General features: G+C 35.7%; 2 protein-coding genes across 4 annotated transcripts in view; one reads left to right on the plus strand and one right to left on the minus strand.

Moving 5' to 3' along the window:
• LOC135195666 (uncharacterized) overlaps positions 1 to 22,500 on the minus strand; it is a 103,368-nt gene that overhangs the window by 62,053 nt on the left and 18,815 nt on the right. The gene's annotated exons all lie outside the window — the stretch shown is intronic.
• The window catches only part of LOC135195665 (EF-hand calcium-binding domain-containing protein 4B-like), a 127,107-nt gene that overhangs the window by 45,583 nt on the left and 59,024 nt on the right, over positions 1 to 22,500 (plus strand). For 2 of the 3 annotated variants that reach the window (XM_064222040.1, XM_064222038.1), the window contains exon 1: positions 15,540 to 15,790. The exons of the other annotated variant lie outside the window; for it this stretch is intronic. The gene's annotated coding sequence lies outside the window, so the exon portion shown is untranslated. Of the gene's footprint in view, positions 1 to 15,539; positions 15,791 to 22,500 lie in introns of those variants that run through there. 3 annotated transcript variants of the gene reach the window in all.

Raw genomic sequence — 22,500 nt, forward strand, 5'->3', positions numbered from 1 at the left:
GTGGAGCTTAAAACACCAGAATAATTACTTCCTTGTGATAAGGAAAACAAGAGGAAACATGAGGTAAGGAATGTATATATTATATATTTTATTTATATATATGTATATATTTATTATATATATATATATATATATATAATATATATATAATATAGTACATATTGTGACAAAGTGCCAAGTATCTGGTTACTACACTTACCATTCATTAACTGATACCTCACAAAAGCCAGACACCTGAACCCTCATCACAGGTACTAAACGACTGAATACTTTAAAGGCAACAGTGATCCCTTAACAATTACCAGTATTGCAGAAAATCAGACTGAGTTCATCAAAAACAGGTGTGAGGTAATCTTGTAAGTAATTAAATTAATCAAAGGGCATCACTCCATCAACAACTTTAAAAGTCTAAGTATTTCCCTGATTTCAGAAGTCTAAGTACTTCCCTGGATCTAAGTCACTTCAAGTTAATGAAGGAAAACAGATCAATTACCACTCTATGTTTCTACCTAACATCAATATAATCAAATGCAAATATACTGGTATAAAAATGAAAACACTTATAAAAATTTTAAAAACAAAAATTTATTAATAAACTCAAAATTTATAAGTGAAATTCACAATATCAGGGAAAATTACTGTTACTTGAAAACAAAGTAAAGTTTAATAAATTCTTGAATCAATTAAGTAAAATTAAATCAAAATTAATTTATCATAAAATTCAAGGAAATTAATGCAATTGAAATTCAAAAGTGTTAGGCAATAATTGAAAATTAGAAATTAATTCACAAGTGCTAAACAATAATAAAACTTGAAAAGAATTCTAAGTAAATGCAAATTAATTCACAAGTGTTAAAATTAATTAATTGTGCAACGATTAATTAATGAAAATAGTTAAGTTAATTAAATTGTGAATGCAAATGAAAATACAGAAAAATGTGGAAATTATTAAAATTTGCAAAAAGTATTAATCACACAGAATATAAAATTAAAAGGCACACTTCAATAAGAAAATGAACAAATGCACAAAAATGAAACAAACACAAAACACAAAAATTTGCAATGTGTAAAAGTGTAAATATTTTTACTCAAAACATTGTAACCATCAGTTTTACCAAACTACTGTTCCGTTCAGTTATTAGTTGTTACCTAACCACTGTTCCTATCAGTTATTAGTTATTACCTAACCACTGTTCCTATCAGTTATTAGATGCAACTAATAAAAATATAACACACTTTACCTTTTTGGTATACCAATTTCTTTCTTTCTTGCTGCAGCTCGTATCACACTTTCACAAAACCAGGCACCATTACGAAACAATGTTTGTTCAGATTACACAAAAACACCAAATACTACTAAATAAACTCTAAGAAATATCAAATCTGAAATTTACAAATTACAAGTGACCATTCAATATGAAATCGTTACATTACTTTAAGATCAAAAGTGCTATGCGATGGAGAGAGAGAGAGAGAGAGAGAGATGTGAACGCCTCGAGTATCTAAGATCTAATGAAATTCTCTTCCTTACGGAAGCTGGACAGTGGATCTGGCACAAAACGTTTTTGGCAAAATGCTTCCAGAAGCTTCGAAATCTTACGCAACTTTGCATACAAAATGTGTAATCTGCACGTGGCTTTGACAAAGACATACGCGTATGAGACGATTCTGTTAAAAAAAAGACACGTACTCGACTCGATCGACTGAAGCAGAAGCCCCTTATCTTACGTGATGACAGAATCTCAAAACACAATGCAGTCTCGAGCTCGCTTATCAAACGTGTTGACAGATTTTGAAAAACAACTCTAGCTTTGAACGGGCAAAGATATTCTCTCTCTTTCTACATTATATGTTATATATAATCTTTTTACAATATGTAATGCGAAATCTGAACACACATTTAAAACATCCTATCTCTAAGCTAGCTAGGAATCTGAAAAAATGTTGCAAAATTCTTATACACAATATATTATACAGTCAAAGAGGTGATATATGCATTTTGAAAGTAGCAATATATAATAATAATAAATATAATAAAATATATAATATATAGATCATAAAATAATATAATATAAAGTATATGTATATTATATATACATATATATTCCTTACTTCTTCTTTAATCTTTCTTTCCTTATAACAAAGAAGGAAATTTTCTGGGCTATTAAGCTCCTCGGTTACACTTTCCGTCGTCTATCACGTGGCCGGCCTCTCTCAACGTTATATTAGTCTTTATTGAATAAAGGTACCTTAGCCCGAGATTCAAAACGGTACGCAACGGTCCTAAAGTAGGGCCTAGCCATATCGACCTTTTCTTATGTTACTCCCATTTCAAACGGTATGGGTACACTACTAATGATGAGAAAGGGCAGAGAAAAGAAAATGTTCATATGAAGCCGTTTCAAAGAAAAGTAAAAAGAAAACTGGTTTATTTTACTTTTTCCAACTTCGAGAGGGAGAGCAGGGGGGTGGAAACGTTCTTTTGATCCATCAGTTTTCGTTAGAGAGAGAGAGAGAGAGAGAGAGGTAACTTGCATTTTGAAATTCTGTATACTATGCCCACACTTGAGTAACAACAAATTTATCATGTCTTAAGAAACGTATTCATTATTTTTCTATATATATATATATATATATATATATATATATATATATATATATATATATATATATATATATATATATATATATATATATATATATATATAATATATATATAGTGAGAGAGAGAGAGAGAGAAGTTGCGAACTCGAGAAACAGCCGGTTTTTTCACTGTTTTGCACTACTCTACTTTCCTTTGTATTCCATTGAAAATGCCGCAATAGAACTGTTTCTGTTCATTGACTGAGTTCCGTCGATGACCGTGAAAACTATGACGCCAGTCCGCTTACTCAAAACCAAATCATAATACCAGAACTGGCTTGGGAAGTCATGCTACTGTCGATATATTTTTAATCAACAAAGAGAAGAACTAGGTCATTATTATTCGATGATCTGAGAAACACGCCCGTCCCGGGCTCTTCCCAATGAAAGAGTAGAATGTGATAATTATTATTTTTTTAAGTTGCTCGCGACATTAACACAAAGATTAATGATGAAAAAATGTATCCCTCTAACAAGCGTCAGGGAGACGACCTTCCTTTTTGTAATCATTTTTCCAAATACGCAATTAAGTACACTTAAAAAACCTCCCCGGATATGATTTAATAGTTGTCGCGTAACGAAAATAACAGGAGGATCGCCTTTGTTCACCTTAACGAATCTCCGCCCAGTGTTCACCTCCCCACCCCCATAAGCACATAAACAAAACACACACACACAGATATATATATAAGTCTGTACATATGGAAATGTATATATACATATCTTCTTTCCCACCGTTATCCCTACATTAAGGGGTCGGTTGCCTGATGCGCCTTCTCCACTGCCTTCTATCAAAGGCATCATCCTCCACCAAACCTCTTCTCTCCATATCTTCCTTCACTTTATCTCGCCATCTAATTCTCTGTCTCCCTCTCGATCTTCTTCCTTTATTAGGTTCCTTTCGAGCCCTCTTCTCTCCCTCCTCGTCATCCATCCTCAACACATGCCCATACCACCTCAATCGTGACTCGCTTATCACCTCTGTAATCTTTACTAAGCCTGCCCTTCTTCTTATTTTATCATTTTCCAATCTCTCAAGCGGCAATATTTTCCATAATCCACTTCAGCATTCTCATTTCTGTTCTCTTGAGCTTTACTTCCTCTTTCCCTCCAGAGCCCATGTTTCTGCTCCATACATTAACATTGATCTTATCATTTTGTTATATATCTTGACTTTTAGCTTGATTGGCATTTTCTTATCACATATTACTCCAGCTACCTTTCTCCACTTCCCCCATGCAGCTTTTATCCTACTGTCAACTTCAGCTTCACATCCTCCCTCTTGGCTTAAAGTAGATCCTAAGCATTTAAACTTTTCTGCCTGTTTTATAATCGAGCCTTTTCTTTCTTGTATTACTCTTCGGTCTCTACCTTCCCTACTGCTCAACAAAACCTCTGTTTTATTTATATTCACCTTAAAGCCACCTCTCTCTAAAGATTCCTACCACTCTTCAACCCTTCTCTGTAGGTCCTCCTCATTTTCAACAGTAATCATCAGATCATCGGCATACAACAATTCCCACAGCTCTTCATTCCTGATCACTTCACTCAACACATCCATGACCAGCACAAACAAAAAGGGGCTTAATGCTGACCCTTGGTGTAATCCAACACTAACTTAAAAGTTTTCTGTTTCCCCAACTGCTGTTATAACTTTTGTGTGCGTTCTTTTATATATCATCTCGCCAGCCTAACCAACTTTTCTGGGACTTTCCTTTTCCTTAAACACCAAAGCATTACTTCTCTTGCGATTCTATCGTATGCCTTCTCTAGGTCTATGAATGCCCAATAGAGCTCCTGGTTTCCCTGTAGCAGATTTTCTTGTAGTTGTCTTACTATGAAGATGGCATCCACCGTCCCTCTTCCTCTCATGAATCCTTACTGCTGTTTCCCGATCTTTACAATCACTCTAAATCTCTCATCCAGTATTCTCTAAAACTTTCAATCCATGCTCTGCTAGTTCAATTCCCTGAACTATAAATTATACATATATATATATATATATATATATATATATATATATATATATATATATATATATACACACACACACACACACACACACACACACACACACATATATATATATATATATATATATATATATATATATATATATATGTGTGTGTGCGTTTGTGGATATATATTCACATATCCCATAAATATTCACTGTAAAATTACAGCTATGTCACAAGTCACTGCTTCTAAATAAGAAATATGATAACCAAACAAAAGCGTCATGAAAATTGAGACAATGCAGCAGAAGAAAAACAACGCCCAATCCAGCTAATAACAACCACAAGTGAAGAATGCAAGGTAAACAAACGAACGGTAGACGACGCGTGTGAATTAGCATGTGGGGAGGTGAACATTGGGTGGAGATTCGTTTAATGTAAACAAAGGCGATCCTCCCTCATTTTCGTTGTGACAACTATTAAATCATATCTGGGGAGGTTTTTTGAGTGTACTTAATTGTGTATTTGGAAAAATAATGGTCTTCAAAATTAGAATCCGAAAAATGCTTAAAGAAATAAAAAAAAGAAGGTAGTCTCACTGACGCTTGTTGGGGGGTACATTTTTTCGTCATTATTTTTGTTAATGAATAAATATATATTAGCATATATATATATATATATATATATATACTTATACATTTATACGTATACACTTGTCTTCTTAGTCTTTGTGTCTCAGGAGTGTGTTAACTTTCCTGATATTGGCAAGCCTTTTTAGGATGAGGATGCCGGCCTGGCCTCTTACTCTTTATCACCCAGACTGCTATCCATCATAGTCGACTAACTGCTCAGTTAATAATTCAGTGCTTACGTTAACAGGGGTTATATATAAACACACACAAACATATATATCTATATATATCCTTTATCTATTTATTTTTTCTTCAACAAAAACTTTCTTCTAGTTATTGATAGAAAATGAACAACAAGTTTCCTGAAGCATCTACAAGACCAGAATTCTGGAACTTGGAATGTGGGTGTCCTCCCTAGATTCTATTCATCTCTTCTAAGGGAAACTTTTCGCTACGGGAATGAGAGGCAGGTCTTTTTTGAGTCCTGATTCGTCGGCTTACGGAAGATTTTCTGATGGTCTAGAGAAAGCTCTCCACAAGGTATAAAGAAGGTACTCGCCAAGAAGAGAGAAACAGTTTTAGATGCTATATAATGTGAAGAGGATTTGCCGTGCATTTAAAAAGTTTAGAAAATCCTTTCCTAATAATGCAGGAGTGTTTAGATACTAAGATAGTTGAAGTGGATTTGCCGTACATTTTGCAAGGTTTAGAGACCTCCCCTCCAGGAGTGCGAAAGACCGTTTAGATGTTATGGAATGAAGATTTGCCGTGTATTTTAAAAGGTTTAGAGAACTCCCTTCCCGAGAAGCTGAGGATGTTTAGATTCTACAGCATATGAAGTGGATTTCCCTTATATTTACGAGGTTAAGGAAATCCCTTCCAGGGGTGCGAAAGGCCGTTTAGGTAATATGAAATAAAGAAGGTCTGCTGTATGCTTTAGATAGTTTAGAGAGCTCCCCTCTCGAGAAGCGAAGGAGTGTTTAGATATTAAGATATGTGAAGTGAATTTGCCGCATATTTCAGAAGATTCAGAGAATTTCCAAAATACCATGGAATGTTTAGATAATAGGGAATGAAGGCGATTTGCTGTATAATTCAAAGTGCTCAGAGAACTCCCTTCCCAAATTAGAATAAATGTTTAGATCAAATCAGATGCGAAGAGTATTTGCCGTATAGCTTAGAGGGATTAGAGAACGCCACTCTAAATGATGCGCTAGAATGTTTAGATATATAGGATTTTAATGCCCTATAAAATTGAACAAAGAATGACCTAAGACGAGATAGGAGTTTGACTTCAAATGAAAAGCACATGTGATATATCATATGTTTGTAGCACATAAGGGAAGCAATTTAAGAAGAAATTGTCCCGATAAAATTCGTCGTGCGTCTGTTGACCAAATCAGTGAATTAAACATCAGGTAGTTAGTCGACTCCGGTGGACTACATTCTGGGTGGAAAGGGTAGCTGAGGTCGTAGCCTCATCCTAAAAAACTCCCAGAGCCACCTTCTCGAAGGTCAAAAGGGTAAAGTGAAAAACGTTCTGGCTGGATTTATACGTATACTATAATCATAATCTTCCTCATCTTTCGGTGCATATGAGTATGGGGCGGGAAACCATATGCTCTTAACTGCCGCAGGCAACTCCCCGATACAAAATAAAAATAGAACAAGGAATACATCAGTAGGAAGAAAGAGCCACGGTTTTGTATCAGAAGGAAAAGAACATTCAAATGGAGACGAATTACTGGCTGAAGAATTGACCGATTGATTCCTATGAGGGGTAAATCATTCGCTTTTCTTACTTATGAATTGGTCTACTAAGGGATTTAGGGCCGATGAAACACGGTTTTTCGGCAACACCTTTTTATCAAAGCATTGGATAAAGGTGAAGAAGTCGGCAAGAGTATATTTTATAACCCTTCCCAATTTTGTCATGAGGCTCCACCAATCTACCAGGGAGGCAGTAATACAGACTAAGCTTGAACAAATTCGGTAATGGCCAGCAAGATATGGAATTGTCCCCGTGGTTGCAAGACTGCATTTGTGCTACTGCTGCCACTTTGTATACAAGCCAGGAGACTTGTAGCAAGATTTACTATAGAGTGAATATAATTATTTCTATAATGGGTAATAGTTACTTGGCAACACTCATCTCTCGCTGCAGCAAATAGAAGGCTATGGTGTCGAAACCTGAGGCAAAACAAAATGGATTGTCTTTTTGTATTCTTGCCCTGAATAGATGTAGATCTGACAAATGAGCTATAGACTGTTCAACTTGTCCCAACTAAGGCCAGGAGAAAGTCTGCTCACTTTCCCACAAATACCCCATGTAGGAGAAGCTTTGTCTACTTCCTAATGCGTCCGCTGGTGAATTGTCGTGATGAGCAGGTACCTCTAAGATACGTCATCGCCTACGTGGTTACCCCTGGCGGGAGGCGACTCCAGCCAACTGGGTAGACCTTGGTCTCTCTTGACCTTCGTCCCAACAACAGCAGTGAAAGTTGCGATGAAAGCACAAAATAGTAATGTAATGCAATCAAGGGGACGATGACAAATGCTGCTCACCATCATTGATATCCCTGAAGCCTAGGATGGGTACTAATATCAATCAGTGAATATGTCAACAGCAAGTGGGCAGAGCCATAGTGAAGAGACGTTTTCCCCAAATGTAAACTTCTCTTCACTGTGGGTGGAGCCCCATGACGTCATATAGGTTAACGTCACTAGCTTCAAAATCCTTACCTGTGATTTTGATGGCTCTGGCATTGGACACTCACTTTTACTTTGGTAAGTACCATAACTATTAAACTTAGGTATTAAATGATACTTGCAAAAATTAGGTAGGGTTATAAAATATACACTTGCCAACTTTCACCTTCATCCGATGCTTTGATAAAAAGGTGTTGCCGAAAAACCGTGTTTCATCTTCACTGAGTCCCTTAGTAGTAATTATTGATAATAATCATTGCAACAAAACTTCATTCTTCTAACAATGAAGTTAACATGAACATCATCAGACTTTTTTTCTTCTCACAGGTAGATATGTTCATCTTGATCATTACAATCGTCGTTTTTTATCATTGACTGTTCTTCATCATCTCTTTAACCCCTCTCGTTTATTTTAATTTTCTGTAAAAGAAAACTATTGCGATGGCTCTTTGTCTGTCCGTCCGCACTTTTTCTGTCTACTCCCAGATCTTAAAAACTACCGTGGCTAGAAGGCTGTAAATTAGTATGTTGATCACCCACCCTCCAATCACGAAACATACCAAATTGCAGCCCTCTATCCCATGCATTTTTTATTTTATTTTACTTAAGGTTAAAGTTAGCCAACAACACAGGTCACCACCGGGTCGTAGCTGAAAATTTCATGGAACGCGGCTGCGAGTTTCAAGGGCCGTGGCTGAGAGTTTCATACAGCATTATACGTTCTATGGAAAACTCGATTGCGCCGGAGAAACTTCGGCGTATGTTTTTTTTTATCTTTTTATTTATTTATTTTTTTTTTAAGTATTTTTGAGCTTGAAAACTATATATCACGTTATAAATCTCATGAGGACTCACTCCCTCTCTTTCCTCGTCGACCTTTTCGGTCGTTCAGAGAGCCGGCACTCTTATTACCCTTCTCACGACGAACTTTGGTCAAAGGAAAGAAAGAATTGCATTAAATATTATATTGAACCCGAAACAGCACAAGAGACAGAATTCCTGGACGCTTGTCGCACGTCCTTTGTTTTCAAGTAATAAAGGTCATGAAGAGACAAGCAAAATACGAATCAAAACGGGTCAATAGGTGACAGGAGATCATAACTCCGATGACGGCCTTGACTTGGAAGGTAGGACCTCACTGTAGCCCATTGTCAAACAAACCTTTGTTTCTAAGACGCTTCTTTTTCTTTCTTTTTTTTTTTTTTAGCAAGGGACGGATGAGGTCATCAGGACGAGGCAAAATTGAGGTCAGTTAAGGTCAAAAGGTGAATCCTTATAATATATGAAAACGTTCACAAGGGGCACCTTTCGTTCTTTTTAAACGTCATTCCATGAGACATCCTTAGGTAATGTTAAAAGTTTCCTATCCTGAAACGAAAATGAAACAAAACAAAAATAACAAAAGCATTTGCTGTAAGGTGAATGTTTTCCTCAGTCTTTTTCAATCAAAAGTTTTGCTCAGTCATTTTTCGTAAAAAATTTTTCCTCAATCTTTTCAATAAAACGTTTTTCTGTAATTTTCAATAAAATGTTTTCCTAAGTCATTTATAATAGAAATTTTTCCTCAGTCATTCTCAAAAAGGTTTTCCTCGGTCATTTTTAATAAAATGTTTCCTCAGTCATTTTCAATAAGCCCCAGTCATTTTTAATAAAATGTTTCCTCAGTCATTTTCAATAAGCCCCAGTCATTTTTTAATTAAAATGTTTCCTCAGTTCATTTTCATAAGCCCCAGTCATTTTTAATAAAATGTTTCCTCAGTCATTTTCATAAGCCCCAGTCATTTTTAATAAAATGTTTCCTCAGTCATTTTCAATAAGCCCCAGTCATTTTTAATAAAATGTTTTTCTCAGTCATCTTCAATAAAAATATTTTCCTCAGTCACTTTTAATAAAAAATTTTCTTTGGTCATTTTAATTAAAATGTTTTCCACAGTTATTTTTAATAAAAAGTTTTCCTCGGTCATTTTCAATAAGAAATTTTCCACAGTCATTTTTAATAAAAGGTTTTCCTCGGTCATTTTTAACAAAAGGTTTTCCTCAGTCATTCTCAATAAAAAGTTTTCCTTGGTGATTTTTAATAAAATATTTTCCTCGGTCATTTTCAATAAAAAGTTTTCCTCGGTCATTTTTAATGAATGTTTTCCTAAGTCATTCTCAATAAAAAGTTTTCCACAGTCATTTTTAATATAGCTTTCCTCGGTCATTTTCAATAAAAATTTTTCCACAGTAATTTTTAATAAAATGTTTTCCTCTGCCATTTTAAATTAAAAGTTTTCCTCGGCCATTTTTAATAAAATGTTTTCCTCAGTCATTCTCAATTAAAAGTTTTCCACAGTAATTTTTAATATAAAGTTTTCCTCAGTAATTTTAATATAAAGTTATCCTCAGTCATTTTTAATCAAAATTTTTTCCACAGTCACTATATATATATATATATATATGATATATATATATATATATATTATATATTAAGTATATATATATATATATAGTATATATATAATAATTGCGTGTGTGTGTGTGATATATATATATATATATATATATATATATATATATATATATATATATATATATATATATATAATAATGTCTGTGGAAAATATTTGATTTACAATGGCTGAGGAGGACATTTTATTAAAAATGACAGAGAAAACACACCACAATATATATATATGTATATATATATATTATAATATATTATAATCTAATATATATATGTGTTGTGTTGTGTTGTGTGTGTGGTGTATCATTATACGTATTAATTCTATCATGGTATACATTTTGACACATGCTGATCAATCACATTCGTTATTTTTTCTTTTGTCTTCCTCCAGTGTCATCTGCGACGCACGATAGAAACCACCTGCCATATTCAGATTATTATAATACTATAATTTACAAATGAATCAAGAAATAATTCTAAGTAGAAAAAAAATTAATTAAAAGAAAACTCGTCTTATATACGAACAGAGGCATTCCTCTTTTATTTATACATGGTGTAATATGGGTTAATGCAAATATTTTGGGGAAAGAAAGTGTAAACGGTGTGCTTCGCATGTCGGTGAGGGGAATTTGAAAATAACCGTTATCATCAGTGCTGCTTTCGAGAAATCGAAGTAGCCTCGACTGTCAGGGGGAGTGATGATACCGTATAGGGGGAGGATGGGTGATTAGGCCGATGTGAATAAAGTACCCCCTAATAAAATGTATTATTTAGGTTTTGAAAAAGAAAATGCATGCATCATTGAATCCGTTTCCCTCCCTATCTGTGGTATTCATTGGACAACGATAAAAAAGAAAAGTAAGCCCAAATGAATCTCCCATCCATCAAAGGTAGGCTTGTTTATTCATTAGACACCTGTCAAATATTTCAAGTGTATTTCTAAAAATCTCTCCTTCTCCATTTAAAGTACTCATTAGATTCTAATGAAGACTAATGATTAGAACCAGTCATACACGTAGACCTAGTCATGATTCCTGTTCAACAATTTAGTGACAGAGCGCGCTGAATTCAACGTTCACCAACATTTAAACTACTTACTTGATACGTAAAGCCATAAGGCACTGCGATTAGCTATTTGTTTAAATTAGATTACTTGAAAAAAATAATATTTAAAAGATTATCAGTCCACTTGTCTCATTCACTTCAACCACCACCTCCCCTAACCCCCCAGCCACCCAAGCACATTCCAAGCTACTCCATTACCATCGCGTGAATGCAGCACTAATGATAAAGTTTATTTTCAAATTCACCTCACCGACAAACGAAGCCTCAAAATATATATGTTTACCTAACATTTTCTGCTCAAAGTTACTTTTTCTTTCATTTCCCAAATTATTTGTATAAACTCGTGTCTACACCATGTATATATCTCAGGATGAAGAGGCAAAACTTTGGATGTGTCTCGTATGTATGTAGAGGTTTATTTACCGACGTTTTCACATCTGTTGATGTATCTTCAAGGCTTGACAAATTAATCATTTACTATAAACACATAAAACAAAGTTGCTAATATACCATAAAAGTTTTTCAATTATCAAAATCAAAGCAATACGTTATACAAATACAATAAAAACACACGGAAGACTAAAAGAAACATAAAGATACCGACAACAAACGTCGGTATCTTCATAAAAAAATATTATGTTTATTTTCTCCCTTTCTCCTTTAGTCACCTTTTAGCTCTTGCCTTGGTAGGTGTTGCTTTTAGTCTGCTTTATGGTATTTGTATAAAGTATAAACGTCGGCAAATAAACCTCTACATACGAGAGACATGACTTTACCTAATCGTTCCTGGTTCCCCGGCGATTATTCTACACACACACATACACACAGACACACACACAGCACACATCACACATAGATTAATATATATATATAGTGGAAGGAGTTAAGTGAGGTTATATATATTATATAATTGTATGTTTATGTTAGTCTGTAGTGGTATGTATGTATGATTATGTATGTGTGCGTGTGTATATATAAAAGTTGGAGCTAAACGAGAGATTCGTTATTCCTATTGAGTGAAGCTGATCGTCAGATATTCTCTCTCTCTCTCTCTCTCTCTCTCTCTCTCTCTCTCAGGGCCTGTGCTAGGAATTGCGGGGCTCAATTAGAAAATGAAAATTTAATACAGAAGAAGCTTCAAACGGTAATTGTGGCGGGGGACCCCCTAAGGCGCGGGGCCCAATTCGATGCAATTAGTCAAATAGGCTTAAAATCTCTCTCTCTCTCTCTCTCTCTCTCTCTCTCTCTCTCTCTCTCTAAGAAACTGATGGAACAAAAGAAAACCCAGTCCTCAGCTTTCTCTCCCCTAAATAAGAGACAACAGGAGACTTTTTGTGTCTCGCTTTTACGTAACTCATTTAGCAGTGAAAAGACTTCATGGGAAAAGAAATTTGATTTCATTAACAGGAGTCCGAGTACTGCGGATGTTTAAAAGAAAATCTCTCTAGTGACTGGAATTTACAAGCCTTATGTTTGTTTGTTTTTTTCTAACAGGTATGTCCTCAGATATTCATCGAATTTTGGTTTCCCTCAGATACATTCAAGGTTTAGAGATATCTCAGACATACAGAAAGTTTTGGGGATTTTAGATACTGTTCCAAGTTTTCGATATTCTTAAAATTGCACCAAATTTTCATATTTTCTCAGACGTACTCGACGATTTTTAGTTTTCTGCAAAAGAAAACCGCTGAGATGGGTTTATCTGTCCGTGCGCATATTTTCTGTCCGCCGTCAGATCTTAAAAAGCCCTGAGGCTAGAGGGCTGCAAAATGGTATGTTGATCAGCCACCCTCCATGCAACCCTTTAGCCTCAGTAGTTTTTATTTTATTTAAGGTTGAATTTAGTTATGATCGTGCTTTTGGCACTGCTATAATGCCAACAACACAGGCCACTACCGAACCTGTTTCTTCGGCGCATTTTGTACTTGTTTGGATTATTCATGACATTCACCAGGTTTTTGTGTCTTTTTTAGACCTCCACCAAGTTCAAAGGACTTTTGAGACACTAAATGTTCAAGTTTTTCAGACATACACTGAATTCTCAGATTTTCTTAGTAAGTTTTTGAATGTTCTCGGACATTTTGTAAAGTTTTGGAATTTCTCTGACAAACATCAAGGTCTTTGGATTTTTTCAAGACAGTCCTGGATATCCTCAAACATCAAATTGTTTTATTATATTCTAAACCAGGAAAGAAATTTAATAATTTTCTAAACCATGAACTATATTTCCTATTTTCTTGGATACAACAATTTTTTTTATTAGACACTAAGATTCGGGATTTTCTCAGACTTTTAAATATTATTTTTTCTGGTGTCCGCTACACCTTTAAACTTTCCCAGGTGTACACTAGAGTTCTAAATTTTCTTAGAGGTATACTACATTTTTTTCTCAGGTGTATATTAGGTTTTTAGATTTTCTTACTTGGTTCATAAACAAAAGAATACCTCGTTAACAAATGCTATATAATGTATAAAGAAAATGTGTCCAGAACAAAATTACCTTACAGTGAGAGAGCAAAGGATTTAGAAGTCCCAGATTCTCCACATAAGTTCTGTAAATCACAGCAGTAACACAAATGATACACATACAAGAGAAATACAGTCTGATTCGAAAACAAAGGTTTCCCTACATAAAACCATTCTTCGGAACTTCTTAATATTTTGCAGAAACAGTTTCTTTAAGCACCAAACGTTCTCTTCTTCAGATGGTTCACAGTACGTGCCTATCGCTTTGTTCAGAATATAATCATTCTATTCAGAAGATATTCCGAAAATATAAATTCGTGCCTTCCTCTTACTCTTACTGAGTAAGAAGAAATGAATTTATTCACTAGATAAAACTCTTTATTCAGTACACAGACCTTCTCCCATTCACCTTAGAGAAGTTACTTAAGTTTCTAATATCAAATATCTTAAAAACTACTGAGGCTAGAGGGCTGCAAATTAGTATTCAGATCATCCACCCTCCAATCATCAAACATACTAAATTGCAACCCTCTAGCCTTTATAGTTCTTATTTTATCTAAGGTTAAAGGCTATGGGTGCCAACAGCACAGGACACTACCGGGCTCTGGCTGAAAGTTTCATTGACCGCGGCTGAGACTTTCATGGGCCGTGGCTGAGAGATTCATACAACATTATACACTGTACAGAAAATTCAATTGCGCTGAAGAAACTTCGGCGCATTTTTTACTTCTTGTTAATGATACGTGATTAAATTAAAAATTAAATACATTGGAAGATTTTTCATCACATTATATATATATAATATATATATATATATATATATATATACTAATCCAATTTTTTTTACCATATTCGATAGGTTTGTATTTATCATCGTGATGGTCGTTATCTCTTCCTTGAAGCTTCGCTGCTCAGGGAGATGTGTTAACGTCGTCATCAAGATAAACAAGCAGGTCTTTGGCAACAAAGAGATTTCCGAGTACTATACCAAAGATTCTATTGTATTTTTCCACAACATATTCTAGAAATAATACTCGTTAAAGGTTTTTGTTCCATATGCAAAGGAAATTGCGTTGGCAATCCATTTCCCCATTTTTTGCTACTGCAAGGAAAAAAAACATAGACAAGGAAAGAAAAAGGTTTGGCTTCAAAGTTGGCAGTTGGCTAGCCTCTACAAGTACAGAAGTTTATAAGAATCATGGAAGACAAAATTCTAAAGATTTAAACAGAGGAAAAGGGACAATTGGTCATTAAAAAAACCAAAAAAACCTCCTTACACAAAATTCAAAGAATGATCAAAAACTTTATGTTGGCCCCAGCAAGCTAGACATAGTTGGTTGGCTAGCAGCCTCATTCAGAAAAAATCAATTACTCGAGTCTTGTAAGAAGCCTTAGGAGTCTGGCTTGGGCCACAGAGTGTTCCTATGACTCCGGGGAACTGATGAAAAGATTGAGTGCTTATAAATGAATTACTGATATCGCCTTATCCCTTATCAGACGAGGAACGAATTCTTCGGAAATTAACCTTTATCAGCCGGTTATCTTTATGTATTCGATAAAAAAAGGATAGATAAACAGCCAATGGAATTTGTGAGACTCTCATAATAAAGCGCTTCCTGAGCCTCAGTCTCCTGCTTTATCTTTCTGACGCCTGAAGAAGAATATTGATTCTCTAGTTAGTGTCTCAAGGAATGTGTCAACGGTGACTTTGTTTTCTAACCTCCAAAGATGGACATTTCTAGATGGTCATTTGAAACACAGTTGTAAAATAAGCAGTTATCAGCGTATTCCCAAAGAGAGAAGTTCGTGGGGTCGTTCGGAACAGAAAAAATGGCAGGTGCTTCGAAGTTCTGAGAACATCTACAAAAATCTTGGTCAGTTTTGGTTTCGTTTTGTACACTTTTGGACAGCAACTTGAACATTTGAACATTGACCTGAAAATTATTGATATGACTTTATTAGCTTTTCTACATTTTTATTCTAGACTCATACATTCAACGGATACTAGTTGGGGCAGGTGTTAGCATATACAAAAACTTTACTCTGTCCTTGCAACTTGAATCTTTTCAATGTATATATATATATATATATATATATATATATATATATATATATATATATATATATATATATATATATATATATATATATATATAAAATATACTCACATATATACATACATACAAATATATATATATATATATATATATCTATATAATATATATATATATATATATACATATATCTGAATTTTATCACATCGCCGTGATACATATGTGTTCATTAAGCTACAAATGTCCTTTGATATCTAATTCGCTCTACTTCGGAATCAATATATTTTCATATATGTTAACCGAAGGGGAATTTTTTAGTTTGACAAGAAATTCGTCTGTTCAATGGCTCGAACCACGGAACCAAGAATTCAGAACTTACAGTGAAGCTCTTGTGGGTGAAGAACTTCACTCTACGTCCTGAATTCTTAGTTCCGTGGTCCGAAGCCATGAGCCGACGAATTTCTTATCAACTAAAAATTCACCTTTGGATAAATATGAAAATATATTAATTAACGAGGTAGAGCAAATGAGATATTAAAGGACATTTGCAGCTTAATGAATGAATGAATGAATAATTAATAATTATCTGGCGTCGTGACTACCAGGATCATTGACGCCGTGCAGCTTAATGAGATCATATATATATATATATATATATATATATATATATATATATATATATATATATATATATATAACGTATATATAAATTATGTATATATATATACACACACATATATATATATATATATATATATATATATATATATATATATATAGTTATATATATATATATATATATATATATATATATATATATATATATATATATATTGGATCCTTACTTATTTACTTTCTTTCTATTAGTATTTTTTCTTCCATCGGCTCAATTATTTTTCTTTTCACGTATTAATAGCCATAAGGACTATAAGATCAATAATAATCTTTGATGTCACTTGTACAAAAAATATGTTTTTCCATCAAAAGATCTCGAAAATGATGTAACTTTATAAAGATATATTTGAGCATAACATAAGGAGTCGGCGGCTTACCCTTACCAACTTACTATGCCACAGGGCCATTTTATGGCTATTGACTTTTTCAAATATAATGAAGATTTTATAAGATTAAGGTAAATAAACAGCTATTCCTCATCCACGAAATCTGCGTTAGTGAGGTTCTGTTGTAGGACTTGAACCCCTACATTCTTTAAAAAAGAAAAAAAATAACGTGGTGAGGCTTGCGGGGGCTGGGGTCGGGGGTTGGGTACCAGATTGCTTAAGGAGGAACTAAGCGGCCAAAGGGTACTATTTAGCACCCTTCAACCCAAATGAAAAAGAATTTTTTCTTTTTCCTCTTTTTCAGTTCAACTATGATAATGCACTAAGATAACATCACCTCTCTCGCTTATCTTCAGATGTAGAGCAGATGACACAGCCTTTAAACAAAGACGATGTTTATGTGAAAATTGTAGTCATACTTTGATAGCAATTTATGACTGCGACGTTAGTCGAAGGACTAACAGGTTTCTGAAACAAACTAGAACAGGGCGAAAAGATAAATAACATGGAAGGTCCCGTGCAAGCGGCCATGGGTCACAGTGAGAACCCTACAGCGTGACGAGTGAACAGACAAGTGTGGAGTTGGCAAGCATGTGACTACAACCGAGTTCAGGCGACAAACGTTATCTTTAACTCTTCTGAAATCCGATTGGCCGATGAGGAGTGTCTGATGACACTACAGTTTTTCTCTTCTAAACATCAGTGTCATTATCTTTCTAATCGGTGCTTTGTCTTCTGCCGTACTTGATATTCAGGCGAGGATTGGCCAGGCTCGAAAGAGAGACGATTCGCCTTATTTTCCTCTTCTTTTAGATTTTTTTTTCTTCCCCGAACTTTTTTTTTTCTTTTTTTCTGACACTGATGGTAACAACGCCAAAACTTTCTCTTGAGTCGGCTTCTACGCTCTTGTAAATGACTAATGTTGCGGTATACGTACTACTTAAATTTTACTGAAAAAGAGACTGTGTTTGTGTGTGTGTGTGTGTGTTTGTGTGTGCATTTATTTGTAAGATTGCGAAAACAAATGCCGACAAAAAAATAAGAACCCTGAAAACTACAAATTATATAAAATGCGAATGAAACTGTAATGTAAGCACGCATGGCCTATCTCGTGCAATGTCTTATAGAATTTGTGTCTGCTACTAACTGTCAGGTTGGATAATCACTGGAAGTCCCCGAGATGCTATTTCTTCTCTTTGGAAGGTAATGTGTTGTGGATCCGTTTAGGTAAGAGTAAGGTCTTAAGCAAAGAGGTTTCCTGTAGCGATTTTATTTCAGTTTTACTGGTTATTGTCGACAATAGTTTTAATAAGACTACGACTTCTAGTTAATGATGGATGAGACTCTGGAATCATGAGGTTTCTAAATAGTAGCGGTAGTAGCGTAATTCATAGTTGTAGTAGATGATGAATCCTCACACAAACCATAGGAAAAGATAAGGCAGCCCGACAATCTCCAAGAATAATGTCCTACAATAAGGAATACTTAAATAAATTCTTGTCCTTTCTTGGCCACCATATTTCCTAACCCCGATTAGATACTGACTTAAGAGCTCTAAATGACGCTTTTACTTTCCAATACCAATTCGCTACAATCCAAGCGGGAACAGTGTTCTCTATTGTCAAGAGAAATGAAAGCGGAAATTCTGACTCGGCATTCTCTGACCAATGAAGATTTGGTCCTAATAAATTACTCTACCTCCGACGAAGAGCAACAAAAGTTAGTGTCCTTCATTTGTCTGATAGGGGCATTTTCCAGAGACCAATACTGAATTACCGGACTTTGCAATTGTGACAATATCCCTTTACTCTATTTCCTTTAACTTTTCGATCTTTAACTGAAGGATCTGTTGCTCTCTTTGTTTTTAAGTCCTGTCATCTAATCAGGTAAGCAATATTTAAATCAGTGGTTAATTCTCATAACAGTTTTTTCAGCAGCTGTCAAATATTTTGTGGCCTTTGTATTGTATTGTTGTCTCCTTTATTATGTTGCAAATTCTTTTTTGTACACGACAGAAGTGTAGAGAAAGAGAGAGAGAGAGAAAGACGTTTCACTTCTAGTAAACAAAAATGTAGCAAATTATATATAGAAGCGATGTATGGAATAATCATCGCTCGTTCAGGGGAATAAAGGGTCTAACTAGGCGGAACTGCAAGTTTCAGACCATTCACTTTCTCATCCTCCTTTTGATCGGTGTATGAAAACTTAGCATAGAATTCCTTGGATGGCATTTACGCAACGACGATGCTGAAGGAACCAGAATAATGAGATTGGATGACTTGTAAGAACTTTGAGGAGGAAGGAGAAGAAAAGAAGTGAGAATAAAATAGAGAGGCGAAGATAGGATTATTCAGTAGGAAACAAGAAACGGAGATAGTCAGGTTTTAGGACGAAGAGGTAATTTAGAGCCAGCGATAGCTAATGCTGCTGGGTAGAGAGAGCACTTATGCCTAATATTTAAATCCATGGAATATGAACCTTTACATGACGCAGACACATAAAATGGGGGGAAAAAGAACGAATTTCCGTAAAGACACTATACAAAGAAGAGAGCAGAGATGAAGGCGAAAGTAACAGAAGATGATGACCATGATAGTTCCTCTGAAATTATTATTATCATATGATTGCTAAGACATTCACAATCTCGTGCTTTTGTATTTTACATAGTAATATAGTTTACTATATAATTGTGTATTTTTATTTATTTATTTATTTTGGTCAATCTCAGTCATCCTATTCGACTGGGTGGTGGCAGAGTGGTGGGGTTCCGGGTTGCATCCTGCCTCCCTTAGGAATCCATAACTTTTCTTACCGTGTGAGCTGTTTCTAGTAGCACACTCTTCTGCATGAGTCCTGGAGCTACTTCGGCACCCAGTTTTTCCAGGTTCCTTTTCAAGGATCTTGGGATCGTATTTAGTGTTCCTTTGATAAAGGGTACAATTTCCACTGACAAATCCCATATCCTTCTTATTTCTAATTTCAGGTCTTGATACTTATCAGTTTTTTCTCTTTCTTTCTCACCTACTCTGGTGTCCTATGGTATTACGACATAAATGAGTGATACTTTCTTCTTGATTTTGTCGATCAACGTCACGTCTAGTCTTTTGGCACGTATCACCCTATTTGTTTTGATACCATAGTCCCAGAGGATCTATGCCTAATCGTTTTCTATCACTCCTCCCTCAGGTTGGTGTTCGTACCACTTATTACTGCAAGCTAGCTTGTGTGTCCTGCACAGGATCCAGTGGAGAGTTTTTGGTACAGAATCATGCCTCTTTTTACACTGGTTCTGTGCAAGTGCCAGACATTAACTTGCTATGTGGTTTATGGTCTTTTTTTTCATATTGCACTTACTCCATATGGGTGAGATGTTATTTCCATCTATCGTTCTTTGAACATATCTGGTTCTTAGGGCCTGATCTTGTGCTGCTGTTAGCATTCCTTCTGTTTCCTTCTTGAGTTCTCCGCTCTGTGGCCATTACCATGTTTCATCGCTGGCCAGTTCTTTAGTCTGTCTCATGCACTGTCTGTGCATTGGTTCGTTGTGCCATTCCTCCGTTCCATTTGGCATTCTCTTATCTGCATATTTCTGTGTCTTCGTCTACTTTTATCAGTTCTTCTTCCAATGTACTCCATAGCCACTCGTTTTCACTGGTTTTCAGATATTGCCCCAGTGTTCTGCTCTCGATGTTGACGCAGTCCTTTATGCTTAGCAGTCCTCTCCCTGTTTCCTTTCGTGTTATGTATCTGTATTTGCTCTTGGGTATAGTGCTTTGTGTGTTGTCATGTGTTTCCTAAATTTCTGGTCTATGCTGTGGAGTTCAGCCTTCGTCCACTCCACTACTGCGCTGTATCTGATTACTGGTAATGCCCATGTGTTTATGGCCCTCATCATATTTCCAGCGTTGAGTCTTGACTTGAGTATCGCCTCAAGTCTCTGCATATATTCTTTCCTGATTGTGTCCTTCATTTCTTAATGTTTTATATTCTCTCATTCTATTATTCCTAGGTATTGTAATCCTTTCTCATTTATGTGTTACATGCTATTCCCATCCGGTAGCTTTATCCCTTCAGTCCTTGTCATTAGGGGATCTGTTTCCTTGATGCTCCTACCGTACAGCTTGATGTTATCCATGAACATCAGATGGTTAATTCTGTTGCCTCCTATCTTGAGTTGGTACCCAGCACCCATCTTCTGCAGTACTTTTGTCATGGAAATCATGGCTACTACGAAGAGTAGTGGGAACAGTGAGGAGTCGCCTTGAAAGATCCCTCTTCTGATGTTAACCTCTGCTAGTCTTACCCCAGAGCTTGTATGTATTGTATTTCAGTAGCGTGTTGTATTTCTTAGGAGGCTGATGGTGTTTTTCTCTGCCCCATATATTTTCAGGCATTCTATTAGCCACGTGTGTGGTATCATGTCGAAGGCTTTCTTGTAGTCAATCCATGCCATACTTAGGTTGGTTTTCATTCTCTTACTGTTTTTCATTACCATTTTGTCTATCAGGAGCTGTATAGCCTTTCACTAATGATACCTGTTTGTAACTTCCACATTACTGGTGGGCAGGTGATAGGCCTGCAGTTTCTTGCTATATGTCCCTTGTTCTTGTCTTTCTCTAATAGGGATGTTCTCCCTGTGGTCAGCCATTTGGGTGCATGGTGGTTTGTGATACAATGCTGGAACTGTTCTGCTATTCGTGGGTGTAGGGCCTTGAAGTTTTTAAGCCAGTATCCATGGACTTCATCGGGACCTGGTCCTTTTCAGATGGGCACTTTCTTTAGATGGTGTATGATTGTGTCTGTCGTTATCTCGGTGAAGCTTTGCTTTATTTTCCCATTTTCGTCTGTCTTGACTTCCTGGAGCCATGTCGCATGTTGGTTGTGTGATACCAGAATGCTCCACACGCTTTCCCAGTCTTGGTTCGGTTTCAGGAATTTCCTGGTGGTTGTCTTCCTCTCTCAGTTGGCTGTGTAGTCTTTTTGGTTGGTTCTGAACAGTTTGTTCTGTTGGTATCCTTTATTCCTGTTCATGTACCGTTGGATCTTATGTGCTTTAGCTTTAAGCCTCTGTTTTATACGTATCTTCTATTGCGTTGTGTAGTCCCTTCTCCGTTCCTAGTTGGACGAGTAGGTTACGTGCTCGCCTATCGATTCGGTAGTCCGAATTCGATTCCCCGCTCGGCCAACGTAGAGTTAGGGGAATTTATTTCCGGTGATTAGAAATTAATTTCTGGGTATAATGTGGTTCGGATTCCACAATAAGCTGTAGGTCCCGTTGCTAGGTAACTAATTGGTTCCTAGCTACGTAAAAACATCTAATCCTTCGGGCCAGCCTTAGGAGAGCTGTTCATCATCTCAGTGGTCTGGTTAAACTAAGATATACTGAACTTAGTCCCTTCTCCTGTACTTTGTATTTCTCGTTTTATGGAAATCTCCGAAAATAACGTTACACATTTCTTGTCACGGAAG

The sequence above is a fragment of the Macrobrachium nipponense genome, chromosome 16 (assembly GCF_015104395.2).
Source record: "Macrobrachium nipponense isolate FS-2020 chromosome 16, ASM1510439v2, whole genome shotgun sequence".
In the NCBI taxonomy this organism is placed as follows: Eukaryota; Metazoa; Arthropoda; class Malacostraca; order Decapoda; family Palaemonidae; genus Macrobrachium; species Macrobrachium nipponense.